This window comes from Euprymna scolopes, chromosome 26 (genome assembly GCF_053919585.1).
Source record: "Euprymna scolopes isolate OS-2025 chromosome 26, ASM5391958v1, whole genome shotgun sequence".
Classification (NCBI taxonomy): domain Eukaryota; kingdom Metazoa; phylum Mollusca; class Cephalopoda; order Sepiida; family Sepiolidae; genus Euprymna; species Euprymna scolopes.
This window is the reverse complement of record NC_136507.1, coordinates 47025320-47048289: the sequence shown is the minus strand read 5'-3', so window position 1 is coordinate 47048289 and position 22970 is coordinate 47025320.

Genomic DNA, 22970 nt, shown 5'->3' with positions numbered 1-22970 from the left:
TCGTTTAATTGACAATCGTTTTAGAACAATTACATATTCTTTTCAGAACGTTGAATAAAGGATGAAAAAAAAAACAAATTCGCACATTATTTTCATTCCAATTTCAATTCAAGCTAGGCCGAAAAGCTGCTGAAACAGCTTGTGATATACACGAAGCGTTTTGCACAGCACAGCACAATGGTGGTTTTACAAATTTCGTGGCGGCGCCGAGAGAGCGAAAGATGATGACCGTAGTGATCGACCATTAAATGTTGACAACGATATATTAAGAGCCTTAGTCGAAGCCAATTCACACACAACTGTTCGTGAACTTACTTACGTAACGTATGGGACGATTGTCAATCACTTGAAAGAGATTGGAAAGACAAAAGCTTTTTTTATGAACAATAAAAGAAAACGCCGTTACGAAGTATTATTTTCCCTTCTTTTACGCAACAAGAACGATCCGTTTCTCGACCGGGTTGTAACTTGCGATGAAAAGTGGGATTTATCGACAATCGCGACGCTCAGCTCAGTGGTTAGACGCAGACGAAGCTCCACGACACTTCCTCAGCCAAAATTGCACCAAGAGAAGATCATGCTGATTGTTTGGTGGTGTGCAATCGGTCTTATCTATTACAGTTTTTTGAATGCGGACGACGGCGAAGTACTGTTAAAAAATTAATGAAATATATCAGAAACTACGACAACACCCCCCAGCATTAGTCAACAGCAATGACCCAAATCACTTTCACGACAATACTTGACTGCACGTTCTTAAACCGACCCTGCTGAAGTTGAACGAATTGGGCTACAAAATTCTGCCTCATCAGCCATACTCTTCAGACCAATCATCTCCCGACTACAACCTTTTCAAGCATCTCGACAACTTTCTGCGTGAGAAATGCTTAAAAAATCTAAGCGATAAAAAAAAACGCCTTCAGCAACTTTATCGCCGCTAGAACGCAATATTTTTACGTTACTTGTATAAATACACTTATTTTACGTTAGCAAAAGAGTATTGATTCTAATGGTTTTGATCAATAAATGTTTGTTTGAGCCGAGATTTATGATCATCTGAATTTAAAAGTTCAAAACCACGAGAACTCTCTTGTTAACCCATATCTAAATGTGTCCAGCGTCCGACGAAATTTCCAGAAACCGAGTTTACTCAGTATAGCTTTCTCCTCTGTGAAATAAATTGCTCCTCTGCCGCAGAGATTACAACTTGATTGTCTTCACATCAAGTATCAACTAATTTCTATCTACAACTGGCCAAACGGATATACGGACAGGATTTTGACAATTATTCCATCTCGTTGACGCCTCTAGTAGTTTCTAGCGTAATGATTCTTTTAGTTAAACTATATATATATATATATATATATATATATATATATATATATTCGCAGTATATAATGATTCAATGTAGACATACCCCATTTTATCGATCAATATCAATGCAAATTTAGAAAATAGTTTCAAAATTATTCAAGGAAAAACACGTCTGAGCTTTCAATTGCTCGTTTTTTTCTGACGACGCAGAAGAATTGTGTAACTAGAGTTCGATGGATTTGTGCTGTGAGTCTTGCAAATGATTTTTCTGACTATTGAAGCTGAAGCTGCTCAAAGTTTGGTCAGCCCTGCCTTGCAAATATCTACGGTGAACGAAACTCTGTTTGGCTAAATAGATACACACATAACCGATTTGCAGATAATCGAAGAAAAGACAGACTGGCTTAGAATGTCTAAATTACAGATGTCTTAAAACAATGGCACATAAAAATCATCGTAAATGATAGTCCATGGTGAAAGACACTCCGTAGTACTATGACAACCGTGTGGCAAAAAAGCAAAACGAAGAATAGATGGCGTCAGCATTAGTGTTAGCGTTAAGGTTATTAATCAGTATTAATTACTAATTATCACGTTATTAATCTCTAAATCAGTATTAATTACTAATTAGCACGTTATTAATCTCTAAATCAGTATTAATTGTAAATTATCACGTTATTAATCTCTAAATCCGTATTAATTCTTAATTATCACATTATTAATCTCTAAATCCATATTAATTCTTAATTATCACGTTATTAATCTCTAAATCCGTATTAATTCTTAATTATCACGTTATTAATCTCTAAATCCGTATTAATTCTTAATTATCACGTTATTAATCTCTAAATCAGTGTTAATTTTTAATTATCACGTTATTAATCTCTAAATCCATATTAATTCTTAATTATCACGTTATTAATCTCTAAATCCATATTAATTCTTAATTATCACGTTATTAATATCTAAATCCATATTAATTCTTAATTATCACGTTATTAATCTCTAAATCCGTATTAATTCTTAATTATCACGTTGTTAATCTCTAAATCAGTGTTAATTCTTAATTATCACGTTATTAATCTCTAAATCCATATTAATTCTTAATTATCACGTTATTAATCTCTAAATCCATATTAATTCTTAATTATCACGTTATTAATCTCTAAATCCATATTAATTCTTAATTATCACGTTATTAATCTCTAAATCAGTATTAATTCTTAATTATCACGTTATTAATCTCTAAATCCGTATTAATTCTTAATTAGCAGGTTATTAATCTCTAAATCCGTATTAATTCTTAATTATCACGTTATTAATCTCTAAATCAGTGTTAATTCTTAATTATCAGGTTATTAATCTCTAAATCCGTATTAATTCTTAATTATCACGTTATTTGGCCCTGACGGTATTCCAATTATAGTACTCAAAAAACTTCAACCAGAACTAGCACCCATACTTACAAAACTGTTTAAACGTTGTCTTAAGAAAAATGGTTCCCATCACCCTGGAAAATCTCATCAGTATGCCCTGTATTTAAGAATTCAGGTGATCGTTCATCCCCCTCTCAGTACAGGCCAATAAGTCTCCTGTGCGTCATGAGTAAGTTGCTGGAATCTGTGTTAAATAGAGAAGTAATCAACCATCTCAACAAAAATAACCTTCTTAGTGACACACAATATGGTTTCCGTTCTGCTAGATCTACAGCAGATGTGCTTACAGTTATATCTCATAGGATTAGCGAATCTTTCGACAGAGGCAACCGTTCTAGGGCAATTGCTCTTGACATATCAAAGGCCTTTGATAGGGTATGGCATAAAGGTTTACTGCACAAGATCTCCAGCTATGGTATAGCTGGAAATGTCTTCTCAATTATTAAATCATTTCTCTCTGATAGGTTCATAAGAGTAGTAGTTGATGGGCAAAAATCAGAAGCTCACATTATAAATGCTGGAGTCCCTCAGGGGTCCATCCTGGGCCCAACTCTTTTTCCTGATCTACATTAATGATCTTCCAAATCACATCCTTACATCATTCCTAGACATTTTTGCTGACGACACTACCATCTATGGTAGCACATCTAAGACAGTAAACGACCAAGTTCTCTCCGATTCTCTCTCCTCTGATCTTGATCACGTTGTACAATGGGGAAAGGAGTGGCTGGTTACTTTTAATGCATCTAAAACCAAGCTTCTATCTTTACATCATTTACGTTCTGGTCCCCATCTGGCATCAATTAAAATGAATGGCTCTCGTCTTGGGGAGGCCTCAAGTTTTGACAGGCTTCTGGGCTTGACTCCTGATCTTAAATGGAATACGTACATCAAATCTGTTGCCAAGGCCGCTGGAAAAATGGTCGGATCCTTCTATAGATCCAGTAGATATCTCACTGCTGATGCAATTCTCTATCTAAATAAGAGCCAGATACGTCCAATGATGGAATACTGTTGCCTCATATGGGCAGGAGCTGCTAGAACAGACTTGTCCTGCCTTGATAGGGTTCAAAATAGACTTTGTGGCCTGGTGGGAGGTGTCCTTTTCTCTTCGCGATAACCTTTATCTCACAGAAGAGATGTTGCGAGTTTGTCTCTGCTTTATCGTTATTTTCATGGAAAGTGTTCGACTGAGCTTCAATCTATGGTCCCCCCTCGCCAAAGTTTCACAAGAAACACTAGACTAGCTGAAAACATTATCAATAATTGTCGCCACTCTTTATCTGTACCTAAACCTAAACATAGATTCCATGATCAAAGCTTCTTTCTTAGAACTGCACGCCTGTGGAATTGTCTTCCGTTTTCCTGCTTTCCAGCTGTCTATAATATGGTTGTCTTCAAGTCCAACGTGAACAAGTTTCTGATGAGCCATTCCACTTAAGTTAACAAATTTACCGAACTTCCATTACTATCGATTACTATATTGTCCTTTTGACTACTCTACACTCTTTAACCCTTATCCTTGAGTGGCCGATCGGCCTTGATAAGTGGTGACGCCTATCTAAAAAAATAAAAATAAAAATAAATCCGTATTAATTCTTAATTATCACGTTATTAATCTCTAAATCAGTATTAATTACTAATTATCACGTTATTAATCTCTAAATCCGTATTAATTCTTAATTATCACGTTATTAATCTCTAAATCAGTATTAATTGTTAATTATCACGTTATTAATCTCTTAATCAGTATTAATTGTTAATTATCACGTTATAAATCTCTCAATCAGTATTAATTCTTAATTTCACGTTATTAATCTCTAAATCCGTATTAATTCTTAATTATAAGGTTATTAATCTCTAAATCCGTATTAATTCTTAATTATCAGGTTATTAATCTCTAAATCCGTATTAATTCTTAATTATCAGGTTATTAATTTCTAAATCCGTATTTATTCAGTGTTGTCGGCTAATCCATAAGTTAGTAATGTGAAGTTCTAAGACAATGTTTCCTATGTTCAAATTCTACAAACTACTTAAGCTCTATTCGGCACCTCAGCCCGTTTTATGCATAACATTTAACTACATTTTATGGGGATTACAACAATTTAGAATCATATATATTTTAAAGTTCAATCTCTTTCTAGGCCAAGATACAATGGATATGCTGTAAATGTGCGGCTGTGACGAAGGAAGTTCTCATACAACAACGATTGTATAACTATTAACATTTTTTGAAATGCTATTGCTTTAGTAAAATGACAAAAATAAATTGAAGACTATTGCAAACAGCACATGTTAATTTTACGCTAATTCGACGGTTTCTTTTTATAGACAAGCTACTTGAAAGCTATTTTATATACTCGTCTTTTTGGCATGATCGACATGCTTCATATTTGGTAGACTCACCCTCATTACAAGAAACTTCTATATATTTAAAAATTATTGTCATTATTATATAGACTTATATTATATCCTGCACAATGGATCTATTTGCCAGTAGATGTTATTACGTTAGAGAGAAAACCTACATATTATATAATGTTTCTTATAGGTTTAATCAGAACGTATATTTTTTACAAAGCATATAGTTAATATCCATATTTAGACACTTCAAAACATTTTAAAATTAAATTTAAAACAGAGCATGCACAAAGATTGTATTATATACAGTTGTTTCAAGGCGGTGTTAATTTTTATCATACAATATAACACTGTTCAAAAGCACAAATGATCATTAGAACAAATTTTCGTATTTGCTCACCAAAAAAACAAAAACCTCAAAAGCAATGAATAAAAGTCACACACGAAACAAAACATTCATTGTTATCTCAAGCAAAAAGAAAAAGCATCATTATCTCTAGCAAAAAAAGCATCATGATCTCTAGCAAAAAAAGCATCATGATCTCTAGCAAAAACGAAACAGCATGATCGAGAGCAAAAAAAGCATCATGATCTCTAGCAGAAAAAGCATCATGATCTCTAGCAAAAAAAGCATCATGATCTCTAGCAAAAAAGCATCATGATCTCTAGCAAAAACGATCATGGTCTCTAGCAAAAAAGCATCATGATCTCTAGCAAAAAAGCATCATGATCTCTAGCAAAAAACATCATGATCTCCAGCAAAAAAAGCATCATGATCTCTAGCAAAAAGCATCATGATCTCTAGCAAAAAAGCATGATCTCAAGCAAAAAATAAAAGATTACATGAGTTCTAGCAACACAAAAACGCATCATGATCTCTAGCAAAAGAGCATCATGATGTCTACCAAAAAGCATCATGATGTCTAGCAAAAAAAAAAACATCATGATCTCTAGCAAAAAAGAGCATCATCATTTCCAGAAAAAAAACATCATGATCTAGCAAAAAAGCATCACAATGTCTGGCAAAAAAGCATCACGATGTCTAGCAAAAAAATCATTATGTCTAGCAAACAAAAAGGATCATGATCTCAAGAAAAAAAGCATCATGATCTCTAGCAAAAATACAGAATAATGATCTCTAGCAAAAAAAGCATGATCTCAAGCAAAAAATAAAAGCATCATGAGCTCTAGCAAAACAAAAACGCATCCATCGTCCATACTCAGAGACCAGACTCTTCAGCATATCTAGCCTTCGCTGGATCAACATCTTGCTGACTGCCTTAGTGCGGATTCTTGTCCGTCCTGGAAGCGTGTCAGACACCCAGTGGTAGACGCAGAGAGAATCCTTGTAGTCGATTGCCATTGCAGTGTGAGATTTATTCCCTTTACAACAGCGTCCAGCTCTGCTAAGAGCCTCTACCAGTGTGTCCACAACGCCTATGAGGTACCTGATGGAACGTGCCTGGGCTATCATCAGAGATGAGGAGAACCTGGGGAAACCATTTGTGATGGCGACAAAGGCAGCCCAGAACGAGGCCGGGGAAATTCTCAGTCTGAGCCCCGCGACTAATGGAAGATGTTACCGCTGTGGTCAGCGAGGTCATTTTGCAAGAAGCTCCACTGACAAAGGGCGGGGGCGACTATGCTGTTTCCTATGTGGCGGCATAGGGCACCTAGCCCAAAACTGTGTGGGAAACACGTCAGGGGGCAGGATGTCTGCACCGCCCTGCTCCCCAGACAAGATCTAAGTGACGCACAACCTACTATAACTGTGTACGTGGACCGAGTGCCCTGCTCAGCTCTTCTTGACTCTGGCTGCTCACATATCATCATGAGTGGCAGATTGTGTCGGACCTGGACTAAAAGGAACAATAAAGACACCACAATAGGCGGCAAGACACAAGCATGCTGTAGAGCCGGAACTGTGAAGGTGTACACGGACTCTGGTGTGGCTGTGAAAATTAATATGTTGGTGACGTGAAGGGATTTGCTGGGGTTCGGCGTACTGATGGGATACGATACTATCAAGCCCCTGGGGGAGTGATCATCGAAAGTGACGTGAGCGTGCACTTTTTAAAAAACCTGGTGTGTGCTGCAATCCACATTGATCGCCCTGAGTTTAAGGTGGGCTATGACTATAGCCAGCAGGCCTGAACTGCGTCATGGAAGGGCACCAACCGAATTAAAGAATCACGTCGCAAAATACCCTATACCTGACGAGCCTCGTGATGAGTATGAGCAAGATCCCCTACCCTGAGAAGCTTGGTCCGACCAAGGGTCTGATACCCTTAATGGCAGTTATCCAGCGTAACAAGTCAAAAGTAAGACCACTGCTGCATTACCCTGAGCTCAACCAGTACATTGAAGCTTACACTGCCGATGCTGACGTGTGCACCAGCAAACTGAGGGAATGGCGCCAGAAGGGCTCCAATGTATCAATATTAGACCTGCGGAAGGCCTATTTGCAGGTGCGAGTAGATGAGATGCTGTGGCCGTTCCAGACAGTGTTGTTTTAGGGTCAGAGGTACTGCCTAACACGACTCAGCTTTGGTCTGAATATGGCACTGCAGATCATGAAGACCATTGTGAATGCGGTGTTGGGATTAGACATCTATGAGGAAGATGGTACCCTATGAAGGAGGCGTGGAAGTGTAATTCCAGGCATCCCTGACGTTGTTACGAGGCGGACCGTTTTCCTGGGAAACTTGTTGGACACTTACCAGCCTGTGATTGGCTCCGTGTAGCTGTGGGTGTCATCTAACGCAGAGCGAATTTGGTAACCACAGCTTGGGACGATGTGCTTGAAGATCTAACTCGGATGGTAACTGAGACTGTTTTGAGTTTTTAAGAAACAAAATAATTGATTAGTGTTTATAAAATATTTCGAGTTTTGAAGAAACACAATAATTGATAAATGTTCATAAAATATTTTGATGTTTTAAGAAACAAAATAATTGATAAGTGTTTATAAAATATTTTGAGTTTTTAAGAAACAAAATAATTGATTAGTGTTTATGAAATAATTTGGGTTTTTAAGAAACAAAATGATTGATTAGTGTTTATAAAATAATTTGGGTTTTTAAGAAACAAAATGATTGATTAGTGTTTATAAAATAATTTGGGTTTTTAAGAAACAAAATAATTGATTAGTGTTTATAAAATATTTTGAGTTTTTAAGAAACGAACTAATTGATTAGCGTTTATAAAATATTTTAGTTTTAGTTGGAAAGATTCCAAATAATTGATCAGCGTTTATTACATATTTTTGCGTTGTTAGTATATGAAATAATTGATTAGTGCTTCCAAAAAAATTGAGTTAATAAGTTACCAAATAATTGATTAATGTTTATAAAATATTTTGGAGTTTTTAAGATACAAAATAATTGATTAGTGCTTATAAATTATGTTTGAGGTTTTAAGATAAAAAATAATTTATTAGTGTTTATAAAATAATTTTGATTTTTTAAGATACAAAATAATTGATAAGTGTTTACGAACTATTTTGAGTTTTAAGATACCAAAAAATTGATTATCGTTTATGAAATATTTTTGGGTTTTTACCATACAAAATAATTGATTAGTGTTTATAAAATATTTTTTGTTATGTTAAAATACAAAATTATTCATTAGTGTTTATAAAATATTTTTGAGTTTTTAAGATACAAAAAAATGGATTGGTGTTTGTAAAATATTTTCCAATTTTTAAGATACAAAATAATTGATAAGTGTATACGAAATATGTAATAGGTTTTACGATACAAAATAATTGATTAGTGTTTATAAAATATTTTGGAGTTTTTAAGATCCAAAATCATTGATTAGTGTTTATAATATATTTTTTAGTATTTAAGATACAACATAATTCATAAGTTTTTATACAATATTTGGAGTTTGTAAGATACAAAATAAATGATTAGTGTTTATAAAATAATTTGAGTTTTTTTTGATACAGAATAATTGATTAGTGTTCATAATCTATTTTTTAAATTTTTAAGATAGACTATAATTGATAAGTGTTAATTAAATATTTTGAGTTTTTTAGATACGAAATAATTGATTAGTGTTTATTTTCGAGTTTTTAATATAGAAAATATATGATTAGTGCTTATAAAATATTTTGAGTTTTTTAGATATGAAATAATTGATTAGTGTTTATAACACTTTTTGTGGTTATAAGATACAAAATATTGGAGTAGTGTTTATAAAATACTTTTGAATTTTTAAGATACAAAATAATTTATTAGTGTATATTAAATATTTGTGAGTTTTATGTCCTGCAAAAAAAGGATCATAGTCTCAAGCAAAGAAAGCATCATGATCTCTAGCAAAAAATCATCATAGCCTCAAGTAAAAAAGCATGATCTCAAGCAAAAAATAAAAGCATCATGAGCTCTAGCAAAACAAAAACGCATCATGATCCCTAGCAAAAAAGCATCATGATTTTATATCTTAAAAACTTATATTTTATAAACACTAATCAATTATTTTGTATATTAAAAAGTCAAAAATATTTGATAAACACTAAGCAATTTGTTTTGTATCTTAAAAGCTCAAAAGTATTTTATAAATTTTAGTGAATTATTTTAATCTTAAAAACTCCAAATATTGTATAAAAACTAATAAACACTAATCAATAATTTTTCGTATTAAAACACAAAATATTTTATAACAACTTATCAATTATTTTGTATCTAAAAACAAAAAAATATTTTATAAACAGTAATCAATAATTTTGTATCTTAAAAACTCAAAAATATTTTATAAACACTAATCAGTTATTTTGTATCTTAAAACTTAAAATATTTTATAAACACTAATCAATTATTTTGTATCTTCAAAACTCAAAAATATTTTATAAACACTAATAAATTATTTTGTATCTTTAAACTTTAAAAAATTGAAAAAAACGCTAATCATTTATTTTGTATCATAAAACTAAAATATATTTTATTAACACTAATCAATTATATTGTATCTTAAAAACTCCAAATTATTTTATAAACACTAATCAATTATTTTGTATCTTAAAAACTCAAAAGTATTTTATAAACTTTAATCAATTATTTGTATCTTAAAACTCAAAAATATTTTTTAAACACTAATCAATTATTTTGTATCTTAAAAACACAAAATATTGTATAAAAACTAATCAATTTTTTAGTAAAACACGAAAATATTTTATAAACACTAATCAATTAATGTTAAATTAAAATTATTTCGTATCTAAAAACAAACAAACATTTTATGAACACTAATCAGTTTTTTTGTATCTTAAAAACTGAAAACTATGTTAAATTAAAAATATTTTGTATCTAAAAACAAACAAAAATATTTCATGAACGCTAATCAATTATTTTGTATGTTCCAAACTCAAATGTATATTATAGGCACTAATCAATTATTTTGTATCTTAAAAAGTAGAAAATATTTTATATACACTAATCAATTATTTTGTATCTTTCAAACTACATAAATAGTTTATAAAAACTAATGAATTATTTTGTACATTAAAACTCAAAATATTTTATGAACACTAATAAATTATTATGTATCTTAAAAACCTAAAAATATTTTATGAACACTAGTCAATTGTTTTTTATCTTTAAAAATAAAAAAATATTGTACAAACCCCAATCAATTACTTTGTATCTTAAAAACTCACACATATTTTCTAAACACTAATGTATCTTAAAAACAAAAAATATTTTATAGACATTAATCTATTATTTAGTATCTTTAAACTATAAATTATTTTATGAACACCAATCAATTATTTTGTATCTTAAATACTCAATATATATTATGAACACTAATAAAATTTTTGTATCTTAAACTCAAAAATATTTTATAAACACTACCAATTATTTTATATCTTAATTGCTGAAAATATTTTATACACACTAATCAATTATTTTGTATGTTAAAAACTCCAAAATATTTTATAAACACTAATGGATTATTTTTGCATCTTACAAACTCAAAATATTCCATAAACACTAATACATTATTTTGTATCTTAAAAACTCCAAAATATTATATAAACACTAATCAATTGTTTTGTATCTTGAAAAGTAAAAATATTTTATAAACACTAATCAGTTATTTTGAATCTAAAAACAAACAAATATTTTATGAACCCTAATTAATTATTTTGTATCTTAAAAACTCAAACATATTTTATAAACACTAATCAATTATTTTATTTCTTAAAAACACAACATATTTTATAAACGCTAATCAATTATTTTGTTTCTTAAAATCTTTAAATAAGTTATAAACATTAATCAATAATTTTGTTTCTTAAAAACTTAAAAATATTTTATAAACACTGATTAATTATTTTGTTTCGATGAAACTATAAAAAAATTTATAAACACTAATAAATTATTTGTTTCTTAAAACTCAAAATATTGTATAAACACTTATCAATTATTTTTTATCTTAAAAACTCAAAAGTATTTTATTTACACTTATCAATTATTTTGTATCTTAACAGAACAAAACTATTTCATAAACAATAATCAATTATTTTCTGTCTTAAAATCTCAAAAATATTTTATAATACTTATCAATTATTTTGTTTCTTTAAAACTCAAAATATTTTATAAACACTAATAAATTATTTTGTTTCCTAAAAACTCAAAATATTTCATAAACACTAATCAATTATTTTTTATGTTAAAAACTCAAAATATTTTATAAACACTAATGCATTATTTAGTATCTTAAAATCTCAAAAATATTTTATGAACACTAATAAATTATTTTGTATCTTAACATCACAAAAACTATTTCATAAACACTAATCTATTATTTTCTATCTGAAAATTTCCAAAATTGTTTATAAACACTAACCGATTATTTTGTATCTTAAAAACTCAAAAATATTTTATAAACACTAATCAATGATTTTATATCTAAAAACTCAAATATTTTACAAACACTAATCAATTATTTTATTTCTTAAAAACTCAAAATATTTTATAAACATTTATCAATTATTTTTTATCTGAAAACCTCAAAAATATTTCATAACCACTAATCAATTATAATGTATCTTAAAAACAAACAATATTATATAAAAACTAATCAATTATTTTGTAACTGTAAACTCACAAATATTTCATAAACTCTAATCAATTATTTTGTATCTTACAAATTCAAAAAGAAATTATAAACCCTAATCAATTTTTTTGTATCTAAAATCTTAAAGTATTTTATGAACTCTAATACATTATTTTTATCTTGTAAACCCAAAAATCTGTTATAAAAACTTATCATTTATTTTGTATTATAAAAACTCGAAATATTTTATGAACAGTAATAAATTATTTTGTATCTAAAAAAGTCAAAAATATTTTATAAACACTAATAAATTATTTTGTATCTTACAAACTCAAAACTATTTTATAAACTCTAATTAATTATTAATATCTTAAAAGGTCAAAAATATTTTATAAACACTAATAAATTATTGTGTATCTTAAAACTAAAAAATATTTTATAAATACTCATGAATTATTTTGTATTTTATAAAATCAAAAATATTTTATAACCACTAAGCAATTATATTTTATCTTTAAAACTAAAAATATTGTAACAAACTAATCAATTTTTTGGTATCTTTAAAACTCGAAAATATTTTATAAACAGTAATCAATTATTTTCCATCTTTAAACTTAAAATATTTTATAACCACTTATCAATTATTTTGTATCTAAAATCAAATTAATATTTTATAAAGACAAATCAATATTTTTCTATCTTAATAACTTTAAACTATGTTAAATTTAAATTATTTTGTATCTTCCAAACTCAAATATATATTATAAACATTAATCAATTATTTTTTTATCGGGAAAACTCGAAAATATTTTATATATACTAATCAATTATTTTGTATCTTTCAAACGATAAAATAGTTTACGAAGACTAATCAATTTTTGTATCTTTAAACTCAAAATATTTTATGAACACTAATCAATTATTATGTATCTTAAAAACTCAAAAATATTTTAGAAATACTCGTTAATTGTTTTTTATCTTTAAAAATAAAAAAATATTTTATAAACAGTAATCAATTACGTCGTATCTAAAAACTCACACCTATTTTCTAAACACGAATAAATTATTTTGTATCTTAAAAACAAAAAATATCTTATAAACACTAATCAATTACTTAGTATCTTTAGACAATAAAATATTTTATAAACACCAATCAATTATTTTGTATCTTAAACACTCCAAATATATCATGAACAATAATCATATTTTGTATATTAAACTCAAAAATATTTTATAAGCACTAACCAATTATTTTACATCTTAATTACTGATAAGTATTTCATACACACTAATCACTTATTTTGTATGTAAATACCTCAAAAATATTTCATAAATACTAATGGATTATTTCCCATCTTAAAAAGTAAAAATATTTCATAAACACTAATACATTTTTTTGTATCTTAAAAACTCCAAAATATTATATAAACACTAATCAATTGTTTTGTATCTTAAAAACTCAAAATATTTTATAAACCCTAATCAATTATTTTGTATCTAAAAACCAGCAAATATTTCATAAACACTAATGAATTATTTTGCATCTTAAAAACACAAAATATTTTATAAACAATAATCAATTATTTTGTTTCTTAAAAACACAAAATATTTTATAAACGCTAATCAATTATTTTGTTTCTTAAAATCTCAAAAATATTTTATAAAACCTTTTCAATTATTTTTTTTCTTAAACACTCAATATATTTTAAAACACTAGTCAATTATATTGTTTCTTAAAAACATATAATATTTTAAAACGCTACTCAATAATTTTGTTTCTTAAAATCTCAAAATATTTTATAAACACTAATCAATTATTTTGTTTCGATGAAACTCAAAATATTTTATAGACACTAATCAATTATTTTGCTTCTTAAAACTCAAAATAGTTTATAAACACTTAACAATTTTTTTGTTTCTTAAAAACTCAAAATATTTTATAAATACTAATCAATTATTTTGTTTCTTAAAAACTCTAAATACTTTATAAACACTAACAAATTATTTTGTTTCTTAAACACTCAAAATATTTTATAAATACTAATCAATTATTTTTTGTGTTAAAAACTAAAATATTTTATAAACACTAATGCATTATTTTGTATCTTAAAAACTTAAAAATATTTTATGAACACTAATAAATTATTTTGTATCTTAACATCACAAAAACTATTTTATAAACAATAATCAATTATTTTCTATCTGAAAAACTCAAATATATTTTATAAACACTAATCGATAATTTTGTATCTTAAAAACTCAAAAATATTTTATAAACACTAATCAATTATTTTATTTCTTAAAAACTCAAATATTTCATAAACACTAATCAATTTTTTTGTATCTTAAAACCTCAAAAATATTTTATAAACACTAATCAATTATATTGTATCTTAAAAACTGAAAATATTGTATAAAAAGTAATCAATTATTTTGTACCTGTAAACTCACAAATATTTCATAAACCCTAATCAATAATTTTGTATCTTACAAATTCAAAAGAAATTATAAACCCTAATTAATTTTTTTGTATCTAAAATCTTAAAGTATTTTATGAAACCTAATACATTATTTTGTATCTTGTAAACCCAAAAATCTGTTATAAAAACTAATCATTTATTTTGTATCATAAAAATTCGACATATGTTATAAACACTAATCAACCATTTTGTATCTTAAAAAGTATAAAATATTTTATAAACACTAATAAATTATTTTGTATCTTACAAACTCAAAACTATTTTATAAACCCTAATCAATTATTTGTATCTTAAAAAGTCAAAATATTGTATAAAAACTCTTTAGTTATTTTGTGTCTTAAAACTCTTAAATATTTTATAAATACTCATGAATTATTTTGTATCTTATAAAATAAAAAAATATTTTATAACCACCAATCAATTATATTGTATCTTAAAAACTCCAAATATTCTATCAAACTAATCAATTTTTTAGTATCTTAAAAACTCGAAAATATTTTATAAAAAGTAATAAATTATTTTTCTTCTTAAAACTCAAAAATATTTTATAACTACTTATCAATTATTTTGTATCTAAAAATGAACAAATATTTTATAAACACTAATCAATATTTTTGTATCTTAAAAACGTAAACCCATTTTATAAACACGATTCAATGATTTGGTATCTTATAAACTCAATTTTTTTTCATAAACACTAATCAATTATTTTGTATCTTTCAAACTCAAAAATATTTTATAAAAACTAATCAGTAATTATTTATCTTAAAAACTCGAAAATATTTTATAACCACTTATCAATTATTTTGTATCTTGAAAACTACAAAATTATTTGAAAAACACTAATCAATAATTTTGTATCTTAAAAACTCAAAAATATTTTATAAACACTAGTCAATTATTTTGTATCTTTATAAATCAAAAAATATTTAATAAACAGTAATCAATTATTTTGTATCCTAAAAACTAAAAAAATATTTCATAAACAGTAATATATTATTTAGTATCTTTAAACTATAAAATATTTTATAAACACTAATCACTTATTTTGTATCTTAAAAACTCAAAAATATTTGATAAACACTAATCAATAATTTTGTAGTTTAAAAACTAAAAAATATTTTATAAACACTAGTCAATTATTTTGTATCTTTATAAATAAAAAATATTTTATAAACAGTAATCAATTATTTAGTATCTTAAAAACTAAAAAATATTTTATGAACAGTAATATATTATTTAGTATCTTTAAACTATAAAATATTTTATAAACACTAATCAATTATTTTGTATCTTAAAAACTCAAAAATATATTATGAACACTAGTCAATTATTTTGTATCTTGAACTCCAAAATATTTAATAAATACTAATCAATTATTTCGCATCTTAAGTACTGCAAAATATTTTATATACACTAATCAATTATTTTGTATCTTAAAAACTCAAAAATATTTTATAAAAAGTAATGGATTATTTTTCATCTTAAAAACTGGAAATATTTCATAAACACTAATCAATTAATTTGTGTCTTAAAAACTCAAAAATATTTTATAAACACTAATCAATTATTTTGTATCTTAAAAACTAAAAATATTTTATAAACGCTAATCAATTATTTGTTTCTTAAAAACTCAAAATATTTTATAAACACTAATCAATTATTTTGTTTCTTAAAAACTCAAAATATTTTATAAACACTAATCAATTATTTTGTTTCTTAAAAACTCAAAATATTTTATAAACACTAATCAATTATTTTGTTTCTTGCAAGCTCAAAATATTTTATAAACACTAATCAATTATTTTGTTTCTTCAAAGCTCAAAATATTTTATAAGCATTAATCAATTCTTTTTTGTTTCTTAAAAACTCAAAATGTTTTATAAACACCAATCAAAAGGAGCAGAAAAAGCAGATATATATCTTATTCGGTTTACCTTTTCAATTGAAAAACGAAAAATGAAATAACGCCCTGCAAACCTGAATGAAAAATCCTAAAGTAACATAGAAAACATTACACTCCGGAATATCATTCAAGGAAAACCACAAACAGTCCTTTTTCTACCAATCTTTCCCAGGAAAAACCGAAGAGTCAATGCTCTACTTATTGAAAAAGTCCTCCATAGGGGACCAAATATTATAACTGGAGAAAGCAGATTGTATTTACGGATCTACGCTGGGCAATATAATGCGCGTCAAACCTTACTTCAAATCATATAAAAGAGTATGATGATCATTTAAAATTACTTCTCATTTTTATTTTTATATTTCATGTTTTTAGGTGTTATCATTTTAATTATTATATTGTCTATGTCTGTCTCGACTTGTTATATGTGTCCATAGGCATATATATATATATATATATATATATATATATATATATATATATATATATATATATATATATATATATATCCATACAGATATGTACATATGCATTTGTATGTGTATGTGTGTATGTTTATTTATGTATGCATACATGCATATGTGTCTATGTATATAGGTATTACTCTCTCTATGTCTCTATGTATATGTATCTATATTAGGAAATATATGTCAATTTGTGTGCGTGCAATGCATATTTGCATGGGTTAATCAATAAATGTATTTTCCAGTGTATGTTTCCCATTGAAAGATTTTTCTTATCAAATTGTTAAAGTTTGGCATGGTGCATCCCACCCGCTAAATCAGAGATTCTAACCAAGAGATCCTTTTAAGATTCTGATTGTCCCTTTAAGTGAAATTTTTGAAATCCATCTTTCACTTGGTTCACCGAGTATATTTGTCAGGTAGTTTTTGAAATTTTCTTTCATAAGTCAAGTTGCTCCTATAATAACCGAAATGATAGAGGTTTTCTTAAAATTCAAGCTTTCTTTTCATACATTAGACCTAGGTTTTCTTCGTTATCTTTTCCCTTTCAACTCTGTTTAACCCAGCATCAGTGGGGACCACTAACTTCTACTAAGGTTGCTTCTTTCTTTCTCTTGTCACATATTTATGGTTCCGTTTTCTAGGTACGTAGCTGTAAGAATTAGATAGTCATAATGGACGGTGTATGACTTATTTCTGACTATTAGTTCTGGTATAAGTTCCAAGGATTAGGTGCTGTATTCGATATTTAACTTTTTACAGATCACCCAATGGAGATTTTTACACACTCTATTGTTTTGAGTCGTATAATAGCCAGTCTTGTTATTGACCCTGTTCTGCATGCTCTTGTTTTATGATGCTCATGCCCTATTTTGAGGTTTGGATATTTGAAGCTCATAAGATATTATCTGGTACTCACGATACTTGCACGATGCTGATTGCCAATCTTTATGAGATCCATACCTTCGCTTCTCTGTGCAAATACCGCCTAGGCAGACACTTTTTTGGTATGTTATTGTGTACAGTTCGGCATTTTCTGCGTTTTAGTATCGAGTCTGTTTATGTCCCTTTGTGGGCAGTCGACAATGCCAAAGCTGTATGTTATCACTGGCGTCGTTGGTTAATGGCAGTTGTCTTGTTTTTGTTAGTTTTGATTAACAGACTTTCCTTACACGACGTAAGTATCTTATGTTTACTTTCCTCTTATCTTGGCAGGCTGAATTGAATCATTCCCTTCTATGCCAAAATATTTATATTTGTCCTGCTCTTCTACATCCTTAATGCAAGTATCTTCATCAAGTTGTATGTTTTCCGTTTGGGCTTTTTCCAGATTTGATGGAGCACTGTACACATTCGTCGAACCCAACTTCATTTCAATATCTCTGCAGAAGCTTAAGTGCGCGTCTAATTGTGCATACAATTTTAGGTCGTCACTGAAAGCAATTGCTGGACTCTTTTGTTTGGGTTTGTTGGTAACCTTGGCTCAAATTGTAGGTACTCCGGTGTTTGTTGGGTAACTTGCTTAACGGATCTATCGCCAGTGATAAGAGTAAAGGAAATAGCCTATCTCCCTGGAAAATTTCTTTTCTGATTTTGATGTTAGAGATTTTGACAGTTTCATTGGTGTGGCTTAATGATCACATTTTTATATGCATAACCATGGCCTTTTTATTGCTGGAAAGATTTTATACAAATCTAGGAATCGCAGTAGACACATGGATGCCGTTTGGTAATAAATCCACACCATACTTCAGCTTCTTTATCAATTCTTACAATCTTCAATGTTTACCGCTCGGTAGTCTGTTGAATCAACTAGTATAATGGTCATGCAATGGTGTTACTCGTTTAAGCCAGCTATTGGTTCGATTGTCTATACGAGACTTTTTGTAGTTCTGAACCCATTTAGCTTTTGTTTTATCAGGCCAGCTGTTATCTCGGCCATCCCTGGTTTATTTTCCTTGTTTTTTCAACATCTTGTATCGATTGGGTCTTTTCATTGCATGTTACCTCGTTTTCGAACAGGAGCCTCCAATAATCCTCCAGCTCTTGCATTTTTGGCTACTCATCTTCCGTTATTGTGTTCATTATTAAGCTAGAGTAGAATCAGCGAACATTTTACTTAAATTACTTTCAGTTTTTGCTTTATCATTATTTTTTTCTTTATTCTTTTGCTAACAACTGGAATCTTGTCCTCGAGTTCCCTGGTTGTTCCATAATTTTTCTTAAGCCTGCAGGTGGTAACTTTTAACCGTCCTTGCACCGCAGTGTAAACAAGGAATTGTTTAATTTGAGAAAATTCTCTTCTGCATAAGTTTCGCTGATTTTTGAGCTTCCGTTTCCAGCGTGGTGTTTTCTGTTTTGCCTCTGACTGACATTGTTTATGCTGTTGGAAATTAGGGAGCGTTTTTAACAATGTAGAGTCCTGCAGCATAAGGTTAGCTCTGTAAGGGATGTATTATATGGCACAAGTTTCTGGCGTGCTATATTCACCCTTCTTATTGCTGCCATTGTAACTCTAGTTGGTTGTACTTTTGGCAGCGCAGATCTTTCCTCCAGCCCCATCTTCTGGTCTTACAGAGTGCTTCTTTCATTGCCATCTGCTCCTTATCTAGTTTCGGCAATTTCTGAGGTATTGGTGTAGATAAAGGTATTTTACTTGTCGATAGTGAAGAGGAAGAATCAAGGTCCAGTGAGGGACTATTATGGATTTTTACTTTGTTGCCTACTGGGGGTTAAGAGATAAGTAGAGGAGTTATTAAACAAATTCGATCCTAGGTTTAAATTAGATCCGTTTTGAACTGTTATGGAAACAGCCGGTCTTGCTGGATCACAAGGTGAATGGCGGTGTCGTTCAGGCTGTGCTTTTTAGATGAATGTCTCAATTATAGGTATTTTCAAGAGTTTTTCAAGTGGATTTAGCTTTTTTTTAATGCGATTCTGTTTTTATGTATTCTATTTCAGTTTCATTGAAAACCTTAAAACTGTTGCTGACCGGTTATCTTTTGGGGTTTAACATCTATTTTTCCTGGACAGAAGTGAAAGGACCATTATCATTTGTATTTGTTGGGCATATTTTGTTCGAACATATTCTATACTAATGTCGACTTCTCCTCCTTCTCTTCCCTATATATATCGAGGGACCAAAGATCTTAATCTTGCCACCGATGACATTTTTATTTTCATAGAGGTAAGTCACTTTTATTTTCTTTGTTAGCATTTTTTTTTATTTTGCTTCACTTTTTAAAAGTTTGAGCAGTGGAAACACCAACACTTTCTTTGCAGCAACATCCACGGTTGGCCTTTTAAGCCTCTTATTTTCCTATTTCTTGTAGCTGAAACTGCTTGAGCTAGAAGATCAGGACCTTTAGTATCAAGGTCTGGTGGCTAACCCTTGTTGGCCTCTGTCATGCTTATAATGCCACTTTCAGAGGACAGAACATTTACATCATTGCTTTCCTCTTTTTACCTGGTTTGAGGGACTTTTTAAAACTTGGGTGCCGGCTTGCCAGTATGTATATCTATTTTTATTAACTTTTTTAATAGAAAGTACTTATTATTCTAAGCTTCTTATTTTGTATTAGAAACTGGCATCTATTAATAAAGAGGATGTTCGCGTTCGCAACCTGGAGGCCGTGCTGTATGGCTTAAGCAGCGCACTATGTTTATTTGAATATTGTGTCAGGATTTACTTCGGATAAAATATAGCTTGTCAGAGCTCTGTCAAACCACTGTACAAGGAGACCGGAGACACCCGAGAATATTGTCTAGTAGGAATTCAATTTCTCTCCCCTCAGTATGTATCTATGTATGCATGTATGAGTCGCGAAGTATAATGTGTCTTCAGTGTATAACAGTATGTATGTGCACGTGCTATTGTATGCAAAACGCATACAATAGCACGTACACATACATCCTATGTTTCTAGTCTTCTCATTGTTCGACATCCATACATTAAATCCATTTCATTTTCTTCTTGTAAAATCAGGTCTTTCTATCACTCGAGCACGTTATTCCATATCCCGACAGATATAATTTCAGATCTTGTATGGAGTACTTTTGTCATATTCAGGCTGCTAAATCATTGTTTCATTTGAAGATTCTTAAAAACTTCTGAAGTACATCTGTAATTTGATTAAACGAAACCTTTCTTATTCTCTGCACCTTTTAACTAACGGGCGTAGTGTTTCTAGTTTTGATCTTTTTTAGAAATACTATTATTTATGTGTTTCGTTTAAGTTATTGGTTCATTAGCTGTTTTACTACCCCATAGTTTCCTATCTTGGTAGCTTCTTTTTCAAGAAATTCAGATTTGTAAAACTTTCTTACTACTGACTGTTTTCCTCCTATATATACTCTTTGTTTTTCGTTTGTATCTCCTATTGTTTTAGCTAATTATATCAGGCGAGTTCATACGTTGTTAGGAGCGATGCTCATTAGTTAATATTTCATATTTTAACTTTTGTAGGTGTATATATGCCTATGAGTACGAATGCATATTCACATGGATATATATCTTAATAGCTGTATGTATGTGTATATATGTCTGCATATGTACACATAAATCCATGTTTATATATACATTAATATATATATATATATATATATATATATATATATATATATATATATGTATGCATCTATATACGTCTATGTATGTGTAAATATAAAAATATTTTATAGTATATGTATATAAGAATATTTATAAAGCTGGGTCCGTACAGAAAATGACACTTAGGTATATTCATATGTATGACTAAGCATATATAGCTGAATGTTTTCATGTATGCTGAAAAATTATTATTTTTCACTATATGAATACACATTTGCATTGTTGGTTTGTGAGTGTATGTTTGTCTACACTGTAGACAGATAAATATCCGTAGGTAGAACCATATGAGTTGAATATGCAATTATATATATATATATATATATATATATATATATATATATATATATATATATATGTGTGTGTGTGTGTGTGTGTGTGTGTGTATGTGTGTGTATGTGTGTGTGTTTGTTTTCTCTTGTTTATGTATTTTCATTCATATATTTGTTTATATTTGATGCATATATGTAAATATCTACATATACATGTGTGCATATATATATATATATATATATATATATATATATATATATATGTATATACTTATGCATATTTGCGTACATGTATTCATATCATAACTGTAGAGTGCAACCGAAGTTTGAAACTTGAATAATTAAGCATCTATTGAAGACATTTCAGAACCCGTCACATCGAGTTAATCGATAAATGATAGGCAGACACCGAATTGTTGTTATGTTTTGGCCTGAAATCACCATAAATAAATCATTAAAATTAAATTTTGTCAAATATAATTACTCAATTGTTCAAACTAATAAAAATATTAAAAAAAACAAACAATGCGAATTGCAGTTATTCACAGCAAATGTCTATCGTAGAATTTGCGATTTTTTGTTGAAAACGATTCAGAATTCACTTTTATGACAAGCTGTTGGATTTACGAAGAGTTTTGCATTATTACAAATGACAGCGGTTGATTTTCTTTATCACATAGTGGGTTGTACTCATAGAAAACACGCGTATAGATTAGATAACACAATAAGTAATCGATTTTGCATAATGTAATTGTAACGCGACCGAATGATTTTAAGTTTCTGAAATAGATTGAAAAGAAGGTGGAATGATGTGTAATCTAACGAGTCCTGTTTTTTTACTCTGATTCCTTCTAAACAAGATATGTTGCCATTTGGATGTAAGGAGTTATTTGGAACCATGTATACAGCGATGTAAGAAGTTGTGCAGCGAGATGTCTATTTTTTCGGGAGTAGAAAATAGGAAGGGGATTCTTAAGTCTTGCATTTTGAGAGATAGAAAACTTACCGGCATCTCGGAATATCTACGTCGATGAGGGGGGGGGGCACAGGTGCTACGAGTTCG